Raw genomic sequence first — 20,253 nt, 5'->3', positions numbered from 1 at the left:
TTAGAGTTAGAGTGGCTTGCATCTAACTGATAACTCAACCCCCTAAATTTCACTTTTTTTGACTTTTATTTTTAATCTTGCTCATTTTGCTTTAATTTTTAATTATATAATATTGTTTACTCATGTACTCTAATATTAAAGTATTTAACCAATACAGAAATGGTAAATTATTGTTAATTACTACTTTATTCCAATTCAGTCTCTTCTATACAACCATTAATATATTTTTATGTGTATCAATCTAGATTTAAAAAAAAGTTTTACATGTCTACATAGTACCCATAGAAAATAAATTTGTTTGTTAGTGTAGTTTAGACAGATAATATCATACTGTAGACGTCAATTTACCTTTGATTGTTTTTTATTCAACGTCTTAGAACTCTTCCTATCAGTTCACAAAGATCTATCATTTTTCTTTTTATTTCTGCTTAGTACTTCACAGTGTGGCTATGCCAGATGTGGCACAGCATTCCTGTATAATAGATATTCTCATTATTTTCATAAATGATTAAATTATATGTTTACATATTCCAGATTATCATTTGAATTCTTTACCAGTTTATAATATCCCACTTGACAGTATATGAAAATCTATTTATCTTCCACCTCACCAACATTTGTTATTACACACTTTTTAACATTTTCCAATGTTATCACCTGACATACTGTTGTTTAAATTTTTGTTTTCCAATTTACTAGTAAATCTGAGAATCTTTACATATTTTATACTCTTTTTACATAGTCTTAAGTTTTACATCTTTGTTTATATTGCCAGTTTTTCTATATTATGTTTTTATTTCTAATAAATCGATAGCAGTATTTTATACATTCAAATATTAATGTTCTCTTATAAGTATTATAACTATCTTCTCACATACTTATATGATCTTTTGCATTTCATCTTATTATTTTCTTTTTTTTTTTTTTTTTTTTTGAGATGGAGTTTCGCTCTTGTTACCCAGGCTGGAGTGCAATGGCGCGATCTCGTCTCACCACAACCTCCGCCTCCTGGGTTCAGGCAATTCTCCTGCCTCAGCCTCCTGAGTAGCTGGGATTACAGGCACGCACCACAATGCCCAGCTAATTTTTTGTATTTTTAGCAGAGACGGGGTTTCACCATGTTGACCAGGATGGTCTCGATCTCTCGACCTCGTGATCCACCCGCCTCGGCCTCCCAAAGTGCTGGGATTACAGGCTTGAGCCACCGCGCCCGGCCTCATCTTATTATTTTCAAATTTATGGAATGGAAATAATATTTTTTCATTTTGCATTGGTTTTTCATATTTAAGAAGGCTCTGAAAGTCCTGAGACTTACTCCCAGTTCTATAGTCTTACTGATTTATTTCAATGTTTATGATTTATTCCATTTGAAATTTATTTTTAAAAATATGTTCAATTAGTGATCTAATCTCTTTTTTATAAAAGGATAATTTACCACAAATGATACATATAGTAGTCTGTTATTTCCTTTGTCATCTGAAATCCTTATCACAGTTGATAATGAAACAAAGCATAGCCTGATAATTACGTCTTAAATGTAGAAAGTTGGTATGAAATATCCCTCATCGTAGCAATTTGGTTTTGCCTTGAGTTCTATTTCCGATGGTAACTGTTGTCTATTTCACACACACACACACACACACACACACACTTTCACAATCCCCCTTTTCCCAAACTTCCTAAGTAAAGAATTTTTGTGTTGTGTGTGTGTGTGGTTTTTTTTCTTTTTTTTCTTTTTTTTTTTTTTTTTTTTTTGGTGGATGAAGTTTTTATTTATTATCATACTTTAAGTTCTGGAGTACATGTGCAGATCATGTAGGTTTGTTACAAAGTTATATACGTGCCATGGTGGTGGTTTGCTGCATCCACAGCCCCATCATCTACATTAGGTATTTCTCCTACTGCTATCCTACCCCAATCCTCCTACTCCCTGCTATTTCTTCCCTAGCCCCCCCACCCCCTAGGTCCTGGTATGTGATGTTCCCCTCCCTGTGTCCATGTGTTCTCATTGTTCAACACCCACTTATGAGTGAGAATATGTGGTGTTTGTTTTTTTATTCTTTGTCAGTTTGCTGAGAATGATGGTTTCCAGGTTCATCCATGTCCCTGCAAAGGACATGAACTCATCCTTTTTTATGGCTGCATGCTATTCCATGGTGTATACGTGCCACATTTTCTTTTCCAGTCTATCATTGATGGGCATTTGGGTTGGTTCTGAGTCTTTTCTATTGTTTATTGTGAACAATGCCACAATAAACATACATGTGCATATGTCTTTATAATAGAATGATTTATAATTCTTTGGGTATATACCCAGTAATGGATTGCTGGATCAAATGGTATTTCTATTTCTAGATCTTTGAGGAATTGCCATACTGTCTTCCACAATGGTTGAATTAATTAAACTTCCACCAACAGTGTAAAAGTGTTCCTATTTCTCCATATCCTCTTTAGCATCTGTTGTCCCCTGATTTTTTAATCATCACCATTCTAACTGGTGTGAGATGGTATCTCAATGTGGTTTTGATTTGTATTTCTCTAATGGCCAGTGATGATGAGCTTTTTTCATATGTTTTTTGGCTACATAAATGCCTTCTTTTGGAAAGTGTCTATTCGTATCCTTTGCCCACTTTCTGATTTTTTTTTTCTTGTAAATTTGTGTAAGGTCTCCATAGATTCTGGATAGTAGCCCTTTGTTAGATGGGTAGCTTGCAAAATTTTTTTCCCATCCTGTTGGTTCCCAGTTCCTCTATTGACAGTTTCTTTTGCTGAGCAGAAGTTCTTAAGTTTTATTAGATCCGACTTGTCTATTTTGGCTTCTGTTGTCAATGCTTTTGATGTTTTAGTCACGAAGTCCTTGCCCATGCCTATGTCCTAAATTGTATTGCCTAGGTTTTCTTCTAGAGTTTTTATGGTGTTAGGACTCATGGCCATACTGCCTAAAGTAATTTATACATTTAATGCTATCCCCATCAAGCTACCAATGACTTTCTTCACAGAATTGAAAAAAAAAAAACTACCTTAAACTTCATATAGAACCATAAAAGAGCCCGCATAGCCAACAACAACAACAAAAAAAGAAAAAAAGAAAAAAAAACCACACACACAAACACACACACACACAAGCAGGAGGCATCACACTACCTGATTTCAAGCTATATTACAAGGCTGCAGTAATCAAAACAGCATGGTACTGGTACCAAAACAGAGATATAGACCAATGGAAGAGAACTGAGGCCTCAGAAAGAATACCACACAACTATAACCATCTTATCTTTGACAAACCTAACAAAACAAACAATGGGGAAAGGATTCCCTATTTAATAAATGATGTTGGCAAAACTGGCTATCCATATGCAGAAAGCTGAAGCTGGATCCCTTCCTTACATCTTACACAAAAATTAACTCTAGATGGATTAAAGATTTAAATATGTTGTGTTTGTTTTTAACATCTCTTTGAAAACAACAGTGATGGTTTTCAACCTGTTCCAGGAAGCTAACAATAGGTTGTCATTCTAATATATTGTGTGTATGTGTGTGTGTATATATATATATATATATATATATATATATATCTTTCATTTTATTCTATGTGTTATACTAATAAGCAGATTAAGTGTCTCAAAATTTTAACACAAAACTTAGACCCACATCTTTTCTCTATCCTAGAGTTACCTCCCCAAAATAAGATGAGAATATTAGTACTCTTTTACCTGCCTCTCCTTCTTCTCAAATGTTGTAAACCCTGTTCAGTTCCAGAAAACACCTTACTATTAGATCTTCCGCTATTTTACTTCAAGATTGCTATTAAGTTTCAATTTGTTAATATAATGAATAAAAGTATATTTTAGAACAGTTTTTAAATGGAATTTATTTAATAGGGTTTATATGGCATTACTCCTTCTATACTTATACCAATTACCTGTGTTTTTTTTTTTATTTTGCTAAAGTATGTCCTTTAGAAAAAGTGAGAAGTAACATTTTTTTTCTCAGAAGTTTTGCTACGTATTATCTAGTATTGCCAATAAGATGTATGATGACAATCTAATTTTAGATATATATATGAAATTCACTCATAAAACTTTCCAATAGAGTTAGGAGTCAATATATCTAAAGTCTCACTGGAAGGGGTTAGGAGGGAATGTTTAATACTTAATACTCTAAAATTTGCTCCAATCTATGTCCAGAGGTGACTGTCTTTTAAATGTATTCTATTCAGTGCTTGGTAGATCATTTCAATGTAAGAATGTTGGCTTTTTCTCAGGTTTTTAAGAGCTTGTTATTGTTTTTTTTTTTTTTTTACTGTTTCCCTCTTTGCTCTTTTGGTTATTTTAAGTACCTTCTCTTTGACAAATAATGATTCCTCTCTATTATTCTGTGATTTAAATTTTATTTTATTTTTCTCATCTGAGCTCACTATTTCAACTTACTAATTTGTTTCTAAGCTCTTTCTTTTATGATTCCTTTGAGCTTTTAAAATCAGGCTGCTTAATGATTTATCATGCCTCCTGTTTGCCTCATTCCAGCAGGTTGGTATATGTGAGTGACTATGGCCTCTCCAAGTGTGTCACACCCTGCTGTCAATAACTAAATCATTATATTACTAAATTCTGCTGCACAAACTTGAAATTTTTTATTCCACTTCCCTGTTTTCTATGAAAACAGCATTTACAGGCAGAAAGGAAAGTGAGACAATCATGCTCCCATTACATGAGTTATATTTCATATTCAAATTTTAATCCTATTTAGCTCAATGGTGACCCTTTGAAAATTATCTAGACAGTTGTGAGAACTTTACAGAAGTGTGCGGAAAGAGAGTATTTGAAAAAATTGTCATGAAACTCAAAATGCAGGTGACAGCAAGTGACAGAAATTGGAAAGAATATTTGATTGTACTTGAGCTAATGGTGATATTGATTTCCTGCTCCAATAGACCCTAAAGAACAAGGCAGTGTAATGGTATTTTATTTCCATTTAACATTAGGGGTATAATAGGTACTTTTGCTTTTAATGCTGTATTTTAAAGAAAGGTGAATTGAAGATTTAGAAAAAAAAAATCACACACATAAATCATTTTTACTTGAAGTGCATGATTGCTTTTCCAAAGAACTGCTATATAAATTCACTATCATTATTACTAAAAATGCTTCATGAAATAACTTCTCAATCAACTTGATGCAAATTTAAAAAGTGAATATGAACAAAGATAAACAGATATGCAGGCATTAAATAAGAATAGGATTATAAAGCCTAGATATTGTGGAGCTCCTTACATTAACAGAAGTATGAACAAAATATTTATTTACGCTTCCATGCTCTGGGCACTGCAGGTGAGTGAAAGGGAAACAGTCACCCTTCTCAGGGAGTCTACAGAAAGATGCAGACATTATTCAGATAGGCACACCAAAAAGACACACAAAATAAGATGGAGAAGAGTGTTATAAAGGAAGGGACCATTGCAGATGAGAGTTTTTAAGAAAACCTAAAAACACAGGAGCACCACAGCAAGCTTTCCTACAGAAGATGTGTTTGAGCCAGTATTGAGGGAATGTACGAGAGATAAGCAGGATGGGAGAGGTTGATGAGAATGCTCAAGGCAAAGTGCAGCATGTGTAAGCTCCCTTTGGCAGAGGATACTGAAAACGAACCTGAGACACTGAGACAGCAAGAGAAAGTGGTGCAAAAGGAAACTAGTGGCCAGACAACTGTCCTGTACTAAGTACTTTAGGCTTTCTTCTAAAAACAAGGGGAAACCAATTAAATAATTTCAACAAATTTGGTGGGGGACACGACAATGTCAGGAATGTGTCCTGAGACAGAGTTACAGTCTGAAGAGCAGATCTAAAAGGAGCCAGAGTGGACTCTAGGAGATTGAACTGGGGGATGGTTGCAGTAGTCTAGATGGAAGAAAATAGTTTCTCCACCTGGGGGGCTAGTAGCAGAGAAGTAGATAAAGAAGAAGTGTATTGAATACATACATGTTTAGAACTTGATGATAGAGTAAGTGTGTGAGGAAAGAGAAGCCAGTAGCCAGTGTTGATGAAATTCCTAAGCTTTGGACTTGTATATCCCAATGGAATATGGTGAAACTTATCAAGACATGACATTCTAGATTAAAAGCAAGGAATGATACTGGATAATGACTTGTTATTTATTTTATTTTAGGAGAAAGTTATTTGTATTGTCAGTTTAGTTTTGAGTATATCAAATTTAAGATGAGAAAGAAACATTCAAGAGTAGTTTGTGATATATGTATACACACACACAGACACACATATCCCTGTATCAGGCTCCAAAGAAATAAATCTTATCTGGTTATGTACATTGATGAGTTGAACTATTATTATATGGATGATAAATAATAATATAGAGAAAGATGAAATTACCAGAGAGGAGAAAACAAAATGAAAAGAAAGAAAGAGAGAAAGAAAGGAAAAGAGAGAAAAGAGAGAAAGAAGAAAGAGAATGAGAGAAAAAAAGATAATGAGAGAAAGAAAGAGAAAGGAAGGAAGGAAGGAAGAAAGGAAGGAAGGAAGGAAGGAAGGAAGGAAGGGTGAGCCTCAGATAACTCCATTTATTGCCTAGATCGATGATAATGACTCTTTTGAAACTGAGATGGGTGACTTACGAAGCAGAGGAAAAATAGGAAAAGTATGGTGTCATGTTTGCTAATGGAAAAGAGTGTTTTGTGAAGGAAGAAATAAAATCAAACACTGTTAAGAGGTCAAATTTCAGAAGAAGATTTAAAAATACTTTTAGATATACAGACATAAAGATTATTATTCTCCTTAGCATGTGCCGTTTTGATAAAATGCTGAGGAAATTTATTAAAACTGCAGTAAAGAACACTTTGATTAATACTCTAAATAAATTTTATAGCAAATTTTATTTCCCACCATTTGATTGTTGCAGAACAAAGATTTAAAGATATATTTTGCTCAGGTTTCTGTATCTAGTGTCTAAATCAGTTTTTGAATCCACAGTCTTTCATTCAATGTATTCCACATACAAACTTCCTACACAAGTAATAAAGATGGATTTTTAAAATTAGAAGAAAAAAAACACAATGGGAAAAATTACTCATATTTCTAGGTTGACTGTGGGTCAGTCCTCTGTGATCCACCCACAGTCAATGTAGAAATATGAGTAATATTTTTTGCCTCCTTCTCTATACATCTTTTATGTTGTTTCTTCACCTGGTTACTTTTAAATGAAAGTAAGTTCTACAATTCTTCTACTGATAATTAGGCGAAGGAAAACAAATTCTTTCAACTGCTATCTCCAAGTTTCCTGAAGAAGGAAGAATATTGAAGACAGCAATTGAGATACTGGCTTACTGGAAGAATTATTCCAGTAAGACAAAAACAAAGTAAACTCAAGCTAATAATGTTTTAAGAAGAGGAAATAGTTACCTGAATAACGAACAAAGGAGAGAGATCCAAGATGGGTGATCACTAGCAGCTCGGGAATGTAGCTCCCAGTGAAAGCGCAGAGAACGAGAGGACGCCACACTTTCAGACGAATGTTTGTTGCTCACGCACCAGGAGATTCCCAGCGGAGGAGCCCCACGGGTCGCCAGTGCGACTCTTGTGACTGGCGAGGCAGTTTTGCCACTGCCTTTGTGCGGCGGTTCTTGGTACAGAGTCAGAAAAGCACCATCAATCTTAACGCCGCTGGCACAGTGGGTTGCTCAGATTTTAGCGCTGGGAATCAATAAGTTGGACGCCCACTCAGAAACCCAACTATAAAGATGGTAATTATAAAGATCACAGATGGATAAATTTATAACAAAGGGAAGAAACCAGCCTAAAAAGGCTGAGAATACCCAGAATCAGAATGCCTCTCCCTTTGCAAGGGGTCACAGTTTCTCATCAGCAACAGAACAAGGTCTGATGGAGAACGAGTGTGTTCCATTATCAGAAGCAGGCTTTAAAAGCTGGATGATAAGAAAGTCCTGTGAATTAAAAGAACTTGTTCTAACCCAATGCAAAGAAACTAAGAACTTTGAAAAAAGGTTTGACGAAATGTTAACAAGAATACACAATTTAGAGAGGAATATAAGTGAATTAATGGAACTAAAAAACATAACACGAGAACTTCGCGAAGTATGCACAAGTTTTAACAGCCGAATTGATCAAGCAGAAGAAAAGATAGAGGTTGAAGACCAATTTAATGAAATAAAATGAGAAGACAAGATTAGAGAAAAAAAGGATAAAAAGGAACGAGCAGTCTCCAAGAAATATGGGACTATGTGAAAAGACCTAATCTACGCTTGATAGGTGTACCTGAATGTGATGAAGAGAATGAATCCAAGCTGGAAAATATGCTTCAGGATATTATTCAGGAAAACTTTCCCAACCTAGCAAGGCAGGACAATATTCAACTCCAGGTAATACAGAGAACAGCACAAAGATATTTCTCAAGAAGATCAATCTGAAGGCACTTAATCGCCAGATTCACCAGGGTTGAAATGAAGGAGAAAATACTGAGTGCAGCCGGAGAGAAAGGTCAGGTTATCCATAAAGGGAAGTCTATCAGACTCATGGCAGATCTCTCAGCAGAAATCCTACAAGCCAGAAGAGAGTGGGGGCCAATATTCCACATCCTTAAAGAAAAGAACTTTCAACCCAGAATTTTACATCCAGCCAAACTAAGCTTCATAAGTGAAGGAAAAGTAAAATATTTTGTGAACAAGCAAGCACTCAGAGATTTCATCACCACCAGGCCTCTTTACAAGAGCTTCTGAAAGAACCACTACACATAGAAAGGAACAAACAGTATCAGCCTTTCTAAAAAATACCAAAAAGTAAAAAGCATCAATATAATCAAGAATTTACATCAAGTAATGGGCAAAACAGCCAGCTAACATTAAATGCCAGTATTAAACTCACATATATTATTATTAATTCTAAATTTAAATCGACTAAATTTCCCAATCCAAAGACACAGACAGGCAAAAAAAAAAGCCAAGACCCATCGGCATGCTGCATCCAGACCTATCTCACATACAAGGATACACAAAGACTCAAAACAAAGTGATGGAGAAAGATTTACCAACCAAATGGAGAGCAAAAATAAATAAATAAATAGAAAGCAGGAGTTGCAATTTTTGCTGATAAAATAGACTTTAAAGCAACAAAGATCAAAAGAAGCAAAGAATGATATTACATAATGATAAAAGGATCAATGTAACGAGAAGAGCTAAAGATCCTAAATATATATGCACCTAATACAGGAATACCCTGATATATAAGATTTATAGAGACTTGGACTCCCACACAATAATAGTGGGAGACTTCAATATCAATATTAGACAGATCAATGAGAGAGAAAGTTAACAACAATATCCAGGACTTGAACTCAGATCTGGAACAAGTAGACTTAATTAACATTTATAGAACTCTCCACTTTAAATACACAAAATATACACTCTTATCACATCACACCTATTTACAGGTTTAAATGAAATATTGGTTGGCTGCTTGTTAGTTTTTTCTTCCCTCATTTAAAAAAATTTTTTTTATGTCTCTATTATTAAGCACAATTATAGGCATACCCATTTTTAGACTGCATTCTAGCCCGGGCAATAAAGCAACACCCCCGTTCTCTCTCCCTCTTCCTCTTCCTCTTTCTTTCTCTCCTTCATTCTCTTTTTTTATTCTTTTTCTTTCTCTCTTTCTTTTTTTTTTTAAATAAGATATAATGCAGATGAAATGCTTAACTCAGTATCTGACACATAAGAGGTCCTCAATAACAACCCATTAAAAGCTCAACCCCTTTTCTACTCTTGGGTTGTTTTGCCATTATATATGGAATCCCAAGGCATTTGTTTCCCCCAGACTCTCAGGGCTAGTGATGGGTACATGTTGAATCTCAACAATAACCCTAAGAGGAAAGATGTTCAGGTCTCACTATTCCTCTTCTACAGGTGAGAAAGTGCACTTTGGAGACACTGAGACCATTGCCCTGGGCCTCTCACAGGTCTGGGCATCAGTCCAGGGCTCATTCCTCTTCACCCTCACCAGTCCCTTACTCTGCCTGAATGCCAAGAAATTGCACCACCTCTGCTGCCCAGAGCTTGATAATGTCAGGATATTTGGGGGAAGCTAGAAGGACAGGCTAGAAAGCGAGAAAGGAGAGAGAAGTGGGCGTGGAGCAGGAAAGCACCTGTGTCCTTGGAGTCAGAGGAGGGGCCAGTCAGGAGCTGAAGATCTTCCCAGTGCCTAGGGGTGGAAAGTGGGATGCCTCATAGCCTGTCGGTGACCAGGATCCAAGATCTGGTTCCGGGCGAAGATCTGCTTCAACTCTGTGACCTCTGCAGGTGGCTTCCCCTTTCAGGGCCTCAACTTTCTGACCTGTCATGTGGGCATATGAGATTTCATCACTGTTTTTCAAGCTGCCAGTTGCCATCCGTTAGCAGGTTGTGAAATGAGTTTAGTGAACTATAAAAAAATATATATACATATATAACCCTCTTTTTGAGAAGATCTCAGTTAACTCAGCATTTTTTCATATTTTGTAGTTCACCAAATTCCAGCCAGTTTACTGGCTGAAATAGCATTTGTGCAGACCTCAACTATGTCAGGTACATTCTGACTAACACAATTAATATAGATAATAATAGAAATATGTAAGAATGACTTGTATTCTTTTACAGCCCCATAACAAATACATGTTTATGAGCCATACTATTTGCTGAATAAGCAAACCTCCAACATAGACACTAATAATGCTGTATAGAAAAAATCTGTATGCTTCATTTCAATTCAAATACCTTGGGGGTAAATGGTGCTTCATATTGGACAAAGTATTATCATATACGTTTTAATGAGTAACATTTGTCCAGCAATTTGCAATTGGCTTTCACATTGTCCAATTTAAGCTTTATAAACATCCATATGTAGTCAGTATTAGTATCCTTATTTTGCTAATAAAGAAATTGTGACTTGGAGCTGTTAAATGACTTGCTGCTTTGACTCAGCTAGCTATTAGACAATCAAAGCTAAAACATGACTAGACTACAAATTTAGAGAAATTTCCCCATGCAATAATTGCCTGGAGAACTCTTGCTTATCTTAATTATTTCATCATATATGGTTTTATTTTTTTTCAATATTTTTCAAGATTTAGTTAAATGAGAGTCGATTTTTCATTTTTCTTGTGCAGTTCCCCAAATAACCAAGGCAATTAACATAATTGTTGTCATGTGCTACTATATCCACTTTATGCAACAGATATTGCTAATTTTATAATCACCATATACTTAGCACATCTCTGTCGTAGCTCAGGATCCAGGTTATAAATTTCTTCTGAGGCATATTCTACATATGCATTGACAGAAAATAAGCATACTGGAAAGCATCCAGTATTTTTAAAATTCAAAATAAACACAGTCCTGGTTTTTGCTGATATTTGAAGTTAACAGTTAATATAAAACCATAAAACTCAAAGATTATACTGTTGTATAGGAATAATGTAATTCTACTATAAATGATTTTTTAAATGAAATGCCTGATAAGAAGTGAGGACCGGAAAGATAATAATAAATGTACATCATTGAATGGGTTTTCAAGGACAAAGATTTTATTACAGTTTCACAATGTGGAGAAACAACTTTTAAGAGCCTGTTTAATCAAATGAGCGCTAAAAAGATAAAAAGAAATGTACATTATGAAATGGGTTTTCAAAGGCTAAAATGTTACTACAATTTCACAATGTGGAGAAGCAACTAAGAGCATATTTAATCAAATTCTGGTTTATATCAATGTTTTGAGGTTCGTTGTAGCAATTGGGATAAATATATTATTTCAACCTGTGATGAACACCGTAAGATTGTCACAACTGTCTCGGCAGAGTTTTTCTTCCTTGCCGTCTAGCACGAAGTAAGCAGTCATGTTGCAAGTAAGTAGTCAGTAAGTCCACGTGGCAACGTAGTGAAGGTGGCCTCTGGTCAGCTACCAGTCAGAAACTGAGAGCAGCCTCTGGCTGACAGCCAAGAAAAGGCTGAGACCTCACTCTCCTCACTCTCAATGTCCATAAGAGATTGAATTCCACATCAACCATGTTAAGTTTGGAAGCAGTTAATCTCTGAGACAAGACTGCAACCATACTGGTGTCTCAATTGCTGCTTTCAGAGGAGACCCTGAAGCAGGGAACACACCAAAGCCCTGCCCAGACTCCTGATCTGAAGAAGCTGCCTAAATATGTGTTGTTTTAAGCCATTCAGTTTCTGGTAATTTCTTACATATTATCAGATAGTTAACAGTAATAGATAATAAAGAATGAGTATTTAGAAGACATTATTATAATGATGAGAGTGGAAGGAAAGCATTGACTTCCTTAAGAGCACCTTTCAGATCTGCAGTCTTGGACAATAAATGCATCTTATCTCCTCTACTTTAGAATTTACAGTTCAGAATTTACAGGGCAGTAAGTGCATCTTATCTCCTCTACTTTAGAATTTACAGTTCAATAATTATCACAGACATTTCATATATGCAACGGACACTTGAATTGTTGATCTGGTTTCTAAGTTTGGATATTTGAGGTGAATATCAATACGTTTTACTTAGGATTAAATTTGGTTGTATACACAAAATATACCAAAAAAACCTTGCTCCAACACAAAGGCTAATACTTGCAGAAATAAATTCAGACTGAGACACTTAAGGACTGGTCCCTGGTTTTCATTGTAAGTAGCCACCACTTAAAACAGCCCCTCACAGTCAAAGATGACTGCTTAAGCTCAAGGCAGCAGTCATAGAAATGAGAGGAAGAGGAGAATTAGTGGAAGTGACGGACAGTACTTTTTCCTACATTTCATAGGGTAAAACTTACCTATGTAACTACAACTAGCTTCTGGAAAGCCAAGGAAATCTATTCTTTTAGTAGGCCTCATTTTTAGCCTAAATAATATTATAGTCTTTTTATTAAGAAAGAAAAGGAGGCTGGGCTTTAAGGAGTCAATTAGTAATCTAACAATATTACTTAATTTCTAAAATTACTGAGCTGGCCCGCCTGGGGCATCGGTGGCGACGCTCCCATGGCGCACATCACCATCAGCCAGTACCTGCAGCAGGTGTATGAAGCCATCGACACCAGAGATGGAGCATCTTGTGCAGAGTTGGTGTCTTTTAAACATCCTCATGTTGCAAACCCACGACTTCAAATGGCCTCTCCAGAGGAGAAGTGTCAACAAGTCTTGGAACCCCCTTATGATGAAATGTTTGCGGCTCCTTTAAGGTGCACACACACAGTGGGGAACTATGACTTCATAGAGGCATACAAGTGCCAGACCGTGATCGTCCAGTCATTCTTGCGAGCATTCCAGGCGCACAAAGAAGAAAACTGGGCCCTGCCTGTCATGTATGCAGTCGCGCTTGACCTTCGAGTGTTTGCCAACAATGCAGATCAGCAGTTGGTAAAGAAAGGAAAAAGCAAAGTTGGGGACATGTTAGAAAAAGCAGCAGAATTACTGATGAGCTGTTTCCAGGTCTGTGCCAGCGACACCCGCGCTGGTATCGAGGACTCGAAGAAGTGGGGTATGCTGTTCCTGGTGAATCAACTGTTTAAAATCTACTTCAAGATCAACAAACTCCATTTATGTAAGCCCCTAATTAGAGCAATTGACAGCTCAAATCTGAAAGACGATTACAGCACTGCACAGAGTCACATACAAATACTACGTTGGACACAAGGCCATGTTTGACGGTGATTTTAAGCAAGCCGAGGAGTACCTGTCGTTTGCCTTTGAGCATTGCCACCGTTCCAGTCAGAAGAACAAAAGGATGATTCTCATCTATTTGCTTCCAGTAAAAATGCTATTGGGTCACATGCCCACTGTTGAGCTCCTGAAAAAGTATCACCTGATGCAGTTTGCAGAAGTCACCAGAGCTGTGAGTCAGGGCAACCCGCTGCTGCTGCATGAGGCGCTGGGGAAGCACGAGGCCTTCTTCATTCGCTGTGGGATCTTCCTCATCCCCGAGAAGCTGAAGATCATCACCTACAGGAACTTCTTTAAAAAAGGCTATTTGTTACTGAAAACACACCAGCTATCTCTGGATGCTTTTCTGGTTGCCTTGAAATTCATGCAGGTGGAGGACGTGGACATTGATGAAGTCCAGTGCATTCTGGCTAACTTGACATGCATGGGTCACATCAAAGGCTACATATCGCATCAGCATCAGAAGCTCATGGTCAACAAGCAAAACCCATTTCCTCCGCTGTCCACGGTGTGTTGAATGTACACGTAGCCCTGAGGATGGGGGACAGTTGTTTCCGTTTTGGTTGCGCTGATGAGACCCCGCCGGAACTGCGACAAGGCTCTCTGAAGCTGGAACTCTTGGAGGCGCTTTTCCCAGGGACGCTGAGGCTGAATGTTTCAGCACACCTGAGTCAGTCTCCTCCTTCATTTGTAACTAATTTCAGCCCATAAAAACCTGGAATTTCCTTTTTCACAAAACTCAGCTGGTTCTGGAGTCTTTGTGAAACTTCTCTGAAGGAGGCTTTGTGTGAAGGCAGCTCCGACTCACCTCTCCTAATCGTGGTTCCAGAAGACTGTCTTTGTGACTTTTTTGTAGTTCTTTGTACAAGAAGGGTATTCTGAATTTATACACATGGCATGTTCTTCATTGTATCTTCCCGGATCCATCTATTTTTATATATCAAATTTGAATATTTTATGCCATCAAAGTGATTGGTTAACTTAAGGCATCTTTTTAAAAGGAGAATTTAATTTGATTTAAATTTTCCAGATTTTATAGCTTGCCCGTATGGATGCTCCTCAATTTATGATGGGGTTACATCCCAATAAACTTATTTTATTTGCTTTTGAAAATAAAAAATAAAAAATAAAATTATTAAATCTTGAGCAATGCTTAAAAATTAGATATAAAATTAGGTTATAATAGAAAAGCATTCCCAAATTATATTTATAGTTTTCCAACCCTAGCATGAATTAATGATAAAGCAAGATAAGCAGCAAGTGACATTTAATTTATGATAATTATCATAATTCATAACGATACTCAAACCTCTGCTTTTAAGCTGTTAGACATGCAAAAACACTATTATAATGCCAAATAAAATCAATACCAACTACTCAAGATTTGTAGATGGGTTGCAGATAACCTGATATGAGAAAAGGTAGATAATACTTTCAAAATTTAAACATGACTTTAATGTGACAAGTTTGAAATTAATTATCATTAATAACTGAGTCTATTACTTTATTTTTCTTCCTACTTTTGGACTTATTGACTTTCAACAACAAAAACGGGAAGAAAAAATAGAACGTAGCTGATAAAAAATTCAATTAGGAATGTTTTTCCAAGAGACTAAATTTAAATTAATGGGTAAATGATCCTTCATTAAACATTTTATTTATTTCTAAAAGGTATTGTTACATTGTATTACTGCCTGCATATTTAGGAAATGTAGGAAAATTTGCCCTATTAAGTGTATGAAAAAGTACTGCCTGTGACTCTCTGATGTACTACAAAGGAAATACCCATTGGTGAGGAGTTAGTAGTAAATACAAAAATCTCTGATTAAACATAAATTGCTTATTATGAACTGTAATAAGTCCAATGATAAAACATATTATAGTATAAAAGAGTTTAACAAGGAAAGTAACTTATTTTGAGACTAACATTTCAGCTGAGATCTGAAGAAGTAGTAAAATGTTGCCAGTTGAAATTTAAAGGAAGAACAGTCCAAGCTTAAAAAAAACAACATGTGGAAAGGCCTGAGTCATGGCGCCAGAGCGTTTGGTTACAGAGTGTGAGCTCTGGGATCCCAATTCTGTCAGTTTATACAGATAAACATTTGAAAGGATAATACCACCCTGAGTGGTAGGCTTATTAACTTTAGCTGGTTCATATTAAATATGTCTTCGGTTTATCTATACAGGTATTTAGCTTGCATTGCATTGCATTGCATTGCTTTAGTAATGAAGAAAAGCACTTTTAGGATGTTAAGAAAAAATATTAACATTTACGTTTAGCCCCTATGTGCTCTCATGGCTTTATGCTTCCTTCTGGAATAACAATCAGCCATATTAAGATGAACATTGTAGTCATGTGTTACCAAGAGGAGATTCCTTAAGGACGGGAACCACGCACTCACCTCTAGAACTGCCATACGCACTGTAACTTACACCATCAGTTTTTGTACCTGTCCCTAGGCTCAGATTTCCAAGGTTGAATCCCAGGTCCATGATTTATTTACCTGTGTGTCTTTGGGAAGATTATACAATCTCTGTCGGGCCTTGTTTCCTCCTGTGTAAAATGGACATAACATTAAAACCTGTAGTGTAGATATGTTATCAGGGTTTAATAAGATGAGGCAAATAAAATGCTTAGCAGAATGACTGACACATATTAAAGTAAATAAATATTTTTGCCCATCATAACTGTCACCATAATCAACCTACAGTTTAAAATAAACTCATCAACAGCCTCTAAAAGGATACACACAATTTCTACTGCTACTGCTACTAAGCCACTAAAGGTTTATGGTCATAATTCCCCTGTTAGATTTCTGTATTTGTTTACAAAGATGAGCACATATTTCCCACCATGGAACTTCGAAGTTAGTAGATTATAATCATTCCAGAATTGCTAGATCATAGAGAAAATTGGGCTAGGAAAGAAGAGATAATAAAGGTAATATAGAGTGGTAAGAAGAAAACAAAACATTCCATGCACCAAATTTTATGCCATTTACTTAGCTTTTATTTATTTTTTAAATTGTAAACTCTGTGTTTGGAAAATATTAAAATTTCTAAATATATAAATAAGAAAATTCAAATTATTTTATAAGTAAGTTATCTTGTAAGTCAAGTTTCTCACAATATTTTAGTATACTCCCTTCCAATATTTTGTTGAGTAAAAGTGAGAGCATAAGTGAAATATAAGTTTGGTGGAAATTTTATGGAGCCTCAATCTCTATCCAGAATCCCTATTTTGAACAGAAAAAATAATACTAAGTAGTCTGCAAGAATTAACTATTAGTTAGTTCTTTAAAAACATATAAAGTTATAATAAAACTTCACACAATCTGAATGGATAATTAACAAAAAACATATTTCAGTGGAAAAAAATACTAAAAATTAAACTTCACTAGTTATTAAAAAACATAAATGTTATAAATTTGGCTATTGAGAAAGGTATATTTAAACAAATTTCTGAGTTGTCAAATGCCTGTTAGTACTGGTGACTAGAAAGTATACAGTAAACATATGTTGATTGCTTGAGTGAGCAAATGATGGGAATGTAAATTGACAGTATATATTTATTTATTTTGAGATGGCGCTTTGCTCTTGTCACCCATGCTGCAGTGCAATGGTGTGATCTCAGCTCACTGTAACCTCTGCCTCCCTGGTTCAAGCGATTCTACTGTCTCAGTCTCCCAGGTAGCTGGGATTACAGGTGCCCGCCACCACGTCAGGTAAATTTTTGTATTTTTTTAGAAGAGACAGGGTTTCTCAAACTCCTGACCTCAGGTGATTCTCCTGCCTTGGCCTCCCAATGTCCTGGGATTACAGTTGTGAGCCACCACACCCAGCCAACAGTAACTTTTACAAAGAAAATTTGACAATAACTTTAAAAAACTGAGCACTCTTGAGACTCTTGGACCCAACAATTTACTATTTTATTTACATTTTAATTTAGAAATAATGCATACATAAACACACACAGAAAATCACATCTATTATAGATGTATAAATCAATGAATTATTATTGAACACACCTGCGTACGTCCCAGATCAAGAAATGAAACATTACTTAAACATCTTGGAATCCTTATTCATGCTCTTTATAGTCACAGCCTGATCACTCTTCTCAAGTTGGCAGTATTTATTTTTTTTCTTACACCAATGGCCAAAAAGTCATCTCAGATAGTCACAGAGTTAGCAAGTGCTAGAAGCTGAAATTTAAATCTAGTTTTGTCTATGGATGAAATCCATGTTCTTTCCATGATATCATCATCATTTACATGTGTTGGGGGCTCTGTAATGTGCAAAATTGCATTGCAACAGAATATATAAAACATGCTTGATATTGTAAGTAAATAATTGGTGTCTGAAATTGGATTTTTTATATTATTTAGTGAATGAATACGTGGATCACAAGTCAATAAATACTATTGAGCATTTCCTAATCAGACATGAGTTCAGATGCAATATGTAAAATGGCGAAGGAAAGAGGCAAGGTGTCACCCTCAGAAACTTGCATTTTACCAGGAACAGGAAGAAAATGAACATGCAGTAAATAGAAAGTAACATCAGTGTTGGCTGAATGTCTATAAAGGAAGTAAACATGGTTATGTGATGGGAAGTAATGAGAATCAGTGGAGACAGGGGTGGTAAATAGGCTATTCAGGTGAAGGTGCTGATGTGCATTTTTAAGTGAAAGAGTTTAAAAACAGCACAGAGAATGCCTTACAGGTGTGAATACCACTCGTGTGTGTGTGTGTGTGTGTGTGTGTGTGTGAGAGAGAGAGAGAGAGAGACAGAGAGAGAGAGAGAGAGAGGTTGTAAAGACTGTGTGTTTGGAGGCAAGGCAAGGTTGCTAGAAGCAGCTGGCCTAGAAATATCAAACAGTGATTTCAGAGATTTGGAAGTTTGGGCCTCATTCAAAAACAGTTTTTCGGATAAAGTAATTTATCCAAATTTGATTTGAAATATAGTTTGTTGTGAAACAAAAGCATAATTCAGTTTCACCACAGTATTATGACTGATGTTAGAGGTCTTATTCTGAAGTTAAGAATAATAGTTATGGTCTAGAATCTAAACTATAGTTTGATGAAAGCTTCTATTTATATAAAAATTGAGGATTGAAGTTGTAGACAGCCCTTTGTGATTAAGTTTTCGCAAGATGTTGCCATTTCCAAAGGTTGTAAAAAAGCAAAATCAGGAAAACAGCTTGAGGACATTGGTATCTGAGACAGTCAAAGTTCAGGGTATTATTAAAACTGAAGTAAATGTTGAGAAAATTGGCAAAACTTAAAGTTTATTCTCAGTAGTACTCAAATCTGACACCAAACAGTAATATCTGCTAGAAAATAATTCAAACAAAGGTTTTCTTGAGTAACACCTTAATAACAAATTTGATTCATTTTAAAATTGATATACAAACATAAACCATAAGAACTATCTTAAATATAGTTTAGTCCAAGACGCTTCACAAATATAGAGGTACAATAAGATTCCATTTTTTCAGAATAAGTTATTAATCTTGCTGAAAGTAAATAGTTTCATCAGGGATTCTCTTAGACTACTTGAGTCTCTCTTCATCTGTTTTCCCAAGACATCAATATTATTGCCTGACTTTATCAATTCGGCAAAAGTTTTTTTTTTTTATTTCTTTCAAACTTCTCACTAAGTCAAATTGACCATTTAGTTCACTAAAATATTCACTCTTTCTCGCCCTGAGAAAGTCACAGATGTAACATGAATTAAATTTAGCCAAAGATAGCATCTCAAATGACTGACAAGTCTTTGCCCTTCCTCATTTAATAAGCCCAATGTAATTAAAAGAACACACACACACACACACACACACACACATACACACACACACACACCTCAATAACTAAATGGCAAATGGTACTGCACTGCAGAAAACTTGAGTATCCTGCAAAAAGCCAAATAGAAATCCTTTGAAAATGACTAATCAAAAAAAAAGTGTGGGAGGACCTGCACCAGGTTCCTAAGGATGTTGATTTTCTCCTGCTAGTTTTGAAGTTAAGCCTCATCTATCTAGTATGACAGAGACTGGCTGATAATGATCACAAACCTCATAATGCTGGAGCTAAAAGCCAGTTTAATTAGCATTTTTATCTGCCCACTTGGACCTTTATTATTCTAGAAAAATATTTGAAACAGCAGTGAATTCTAGAAGCTTAAAAAGAAATGCTTTTATTCATTCTGCACAACAGTAAATTGTTCTCTTTGCTTTTCGTTTTTATCTTCTAAATGTACATCCAACATCCAACATAGTAGTTTATTCGAAAGAAAGATTTTGTTGGGTTGGTTTTATTTTTTACTTTCTCTAATGTAGAAGACCAGGAAAAACAAAACTATATAAAAATCCTCGATTCACTTTAGGCTTGTTTTATGAGACTGTCAAGAATTAGCTTAATAGAGAAACAAAGAAGAATTTGGCTTCTAATTGGAACCCTTTGTGATGTTATTTTAGGCGGGACAAGAAAGCATCATCTGGTGGTTTTCTTTCCAGCTAATGAGAGTTC

General features: G+C 35.6%; 1 long non-coding RNA gene and 1 pseudogene across 1 annotated transcript in view; one reads left to right on the top strand and one right to left on the bottom strand.

Annotated features, from left to right (window-relative positions):
* LOC141585649 (uncharacterized) overlaps positions 1 to 20,253 on the bottom strand; it is a 419,671-nt gene that overhangs the window by 32,862 nt on the left and 366,556 nt on the right. The window contains exons 3-4 of the long non-coding RNA XR_012519251.1: positions 16,228 to 16,277; positions 10,168 to 10,355 (exon numbers count right to left, since the gene is read on the bottom strand). This is a non-coding gene — a long non-coding RNA (uncharacterized LOC141585649). The remainder of the gene's footprint in view (positions 1 to 10,167; positions 10,356 to 16,227; positions 16,278 to 20,253) is intronic.
* On the top strand, positions 13,039 to 14,298 carry LOC101038963 (PCI domain-containing protein 2 pseudogene; annotated as a pseudogene).

This window comes from Saimiri boliviensis, chromosome 9 (assembly GCF_048565385.1).
Source record: "Saimiri boliviensis isolate mSaiBol1 chromosome 9, mSaiBol1.pri, whole genome shotgun sequence".
Lineage (NCBI taxonomy): Eukaryota > Metazoa > Chordata > Mammalia > Primates > Cebidae > Saimiri > Saimiri boliviensis.
The sequence above is the reverse complement of the archived record's forward strand: the minus strand, read 5'-3'. Positions and strand labels throughout refer to the sequence as shown.